This window comes from Myotis daubentonii, chromosome 6 (genome assembly GCF_963259705.1).
Source record: "Myotis daubentonii chromosome 6, mMyoDau2.1, whole genome shotgun sequence".
Taxonomy (NCBI): domain Eukaryota; kingdom Metazoa; phylum Chordata; class Mammalia; order Chiroptera; family Vespertilionidae; genus Myotis; species Myotis daubentonii.
Window position 1 is genome coordinate 24,263,899 of NC_081845.1, and position 3,900 is coordinate 24,267,798.

Here is a 3,900-nt window from a genome sequence, read left to right on the forward strand (position 1 = left end):
GAAGACTCTACTGAAAAAATATTATATATCCACAGCTTTCTTCACAGAATATGTGATAGGATAGGTACTTAAGATGTTAATTTTAAACACTTTATTAAAATGTAAAGAATAATAGGTTTTGCTTAGAGAAAATGTATTGAACATAGTATCATGTACCTTTTATTCATATCAGTCATTTATATTCACTTTCTGTCCTTGTGCATTGAATGAATCTCATTATGCATTTGATTCAGTGCTTGAAAAGCTATCAGTACCTTGAAAAGAAAGTTAATAGTGATTAAATGCCATTATTTTTTATCACTACTTTATTTTTTAAAAACTGCTAATAATTTTAGTTTAAAGAGTGCTAAATTTAATTATTGGATCTAACATTTTCAGTGATAAACACTTCAAAACAGACATTCCCACATTTGCATTCTTTAAAGTTAGTTTTTTATTATCTTCCTTCTCCTCAGACATCAAATTTTATCAGTACTGAGGCATTTCCTTGTGGTTTCTACTTTACCATGCCTGACCCAGTCAGATTCAGACACCTCAGATGAACTCCAAGCCCCTGGTAGCTATGAAATTGTTCAGGAATGCAAACTTATAAGTAAGCAATTAAAACAGGCTCTGGAGTCCTACAAAGCATGTGGCATTCATACTAGGCAACAGGTGATAGATTTTCCATCACCCATTCCCCTTGCTCCAGATACCGTCTCTCAAAATAGAGGATATGATTTATTCTACCAAGTGTGTATATAACCTTTTTCTTCCTAGACATTATACTGAAAATAGGTGGAGCATAAATAACAACTAAATAAGAAATCACAATTGCTCATCACACTATATCAGTGACTGTGTGATTTTGTAATATAATTCCTATTTGAGCTCCTTTTGACTTTGGAACCTGTGTTTGTCCTGTCCTTCTTCCTTCTAGGTTTTTTGATGACTATTTTCTCTATTATCTTTTTTTTTTCCTGAGATTTGCAAAGTATTTTTCAAAATGTGGTCTTTATAAAAACTTGTGCATCAGAGCCTCTTGTGTGCTTGTTCAGATTCTTCCTGGATCCCACTCCCTAACCACTGCCAACAGAATCAAATTCTGGGAAAGAGAGACCACTAACTCTGCATTTCAAATAAGTACCCCCCCCCAGGTGATTCTTATGCCTGTGAAAGTTACAAAACCACTGAGGAAAATAGACCTTCTAGTATTGCCTGCAACACAATTATCTTACCAGTTATGTATTTTTTTTTGTGTACTTTCTCCTTCATTTTCAAGAGGATTTGTGAGCTAGTGTAAAAACAAACAAACAAAAAAAACAGTATTGCTTGGTCCTGACCACCAAATCTATATCCAGCCTTAGGTTTTATCAATGTCAGGAATTAACTAACAGAAAGATTCAGATCTGTCCTTAGTCATTTCACACAGTCTTAGAGGGTTCCAGGCATTCCATAGCCAGTGTCACACCATTGAGATCATCCTTTAGCATCATGAAAGTCAGTCTTGTTGTGACATTAAGTTGAACATACCCAAAATAACAAGAACAAACAAAGCAATAATAACAGCAAAACAATTTCATACTTGCTCAATTTCTCCTTTTCATATCTATTTCTAAAAGTCCCAGGTCCTATATGTGTTCTAGGTTCTGTCCCATACCTCCCCCCATTGAAGCTTTCTGACACCATCTTCACAGAAAACACTAATAACAGTGTCTCACATGTGTGATCTGTAATCTATACATTTCCATTATCATTACTAATAGTCTTCAAAACTACACTGAAATAACACCTTGGATAAAAGATCATAGAACAGATAAAGATAAAATTCCATGGACGCCCCAAGCCTGTATAATTGATTGGTCCCATCTTCTGGAACTCTCTGGGGACTCCAGATCAGGCTTAAGGTCCTAGCTATTCTCAGTCTTCACAACTTTAGGAGGATTTCCCTTATTCCAACCTCTTAACCCAAACCCTGAAGGCCCCTTAAGAGAGAGGACCAAACATTGTGTGTCCTTGTGAGTGTTTTCAGTCTAGCATTCTACCCTCCTTGAAATCAGAAAAACACATTTGTTTCTTTGATTCATTTTATCTAAGTGTCTTGGACAGTCCCAAAAATGGAATTGTTGACAGTAACTATGAACGTGTTTTCTTTTGAACTATCTCTCTGATGTGTACTATTTGGTGACTCCAGGAGAAGCTGTTCATATTCTTAGCATGGGGTGTGAAATCCGAAGGTCAAATGGATGAGACTGACTTTGAATGACCTCACTGAAGCAAAATTGTGTGGAAAAGTCTTCTATTTTTAAAAGTTTTATATTTCATATGGCCACAAACAGACTTTCACTGCCCAGAGCTAGCTTTCGGAAGGACACAGGCTTACATTTCCTCATTGTCAATCCCAAGTCAATCAAGTTTCCAGATTTTCCAAAGAGATAGGTCTGTATCTTAGATCTGTTGAGTAGAGGAGCAGAAGGGTCAGCTTAAAAAAAAAAAGAAAAAAAAAAAGAAGGGTCAGCTTTATCATTTGAGTCGGAAGTAAGCCTGTTTGATATCTGGCCTAATCAAAACTAACATTTGAAGGGAACATCTCATTGCCATTTTTAAATTATTTCTTGTGTCTGTGTTTTTCTCAAACTGTTTTAAACACTGCACTTTGCTACCATTAAGGTGGGCTGCCTGAACAGGATAATGGGCAGAAGAATCCAGAAAAATATAGGGAGCCCTGATCTGAAAGATCTGGAAGAAGTGAAAGAGTTCCTTCCACCTTGGAGGGTGGGTCTGAGATCAGTGATTAAGCCTTCCTGAAAGTCATCTGGAAGCCCATGCAGAGCACTTGGTATTCATTCAGCGTGTTTTTTAAAAAAACAAATCCATGGCCAAATGGGACATTTCATTTATTTTAAATCTCTGATCAGGCCACAGGACTCTATTCCTACTCAGACCTGGAGAGAAGGATCTGGATCCAGTAGTCAGCAGCCTCGCACTGCTTAGGGGCTTCAGGCATCTCTGTGAGTTTGACCAGCAGCTACAGAAAGTGGCCAGCAACGTTCTCTCCCACCCACTATATTAAGCAGATCAAGGTCAGTTTTGTGAAACAGTTCATTACAAGCTCCAACCTTAGGCAGTCAGTGGAGAAGCTGACAGTTGAAGCTGTAGATACAACTGAATGTGAGCTAAGATATGAGCAGGGCTTTTCTGTCTTGCCCATGAAAGTATACCCGAGAGGCTACTTGGTCAGGAGTGCTGCCATTTGGAGGTCTGGTCCCAGGCTGAATCAAAGCTTTTCCTTAGTGAGATGACAGCCCAGATAGAACTCTTCTCTACTGGCCAGCATTCCCAGTGCACTGTCCTTGCTGCACAGTTGCTGCAGATTTGCATTGGGCTGTTTGGAGAAAGACCGTCTCAGCAGAGGGTGATAAAAGATGCCTTTAGTGGTTTCAAAGGCTCTAAGAGGCAATGTTGCTGAAGGCAAGACAAAGGAAATTTGAGAGCTAGACCTGTAACCCCTGACTTCATTCTTAAAATGGATTTGTCTTCCTAGGTCAAGGACTGAAACATTGACATGGTGTAGTTTAGTGGCTAAAAGTCTCCTTTCTAAGGAGTTTGGGGACATTCAGGATATTTCAGCTATGTGTTAATGTTCCTCCCCTTTAAGTCTATTATTTCCAGGCTTACAGATCAATGAATAGCTTTATTATTTAAGATTCTGGTTAAGGTGGGGAAAGCACGAATGTAAACTTGTGTGGGGGAAGGAAGAGCCATCAGCAACTATAAAGTCCCATGGGGGTTGGCGGGAGCGAGACCACAGTATGGAATGGGAAGTGCTGAATGAAGTCCTGTCTGTCTGTACACATCAGTTACTCTGAGGAGGGAGCAGGGTTTGCTGAGAAGACACGGTTAAGGGAGGACTATTGCTTT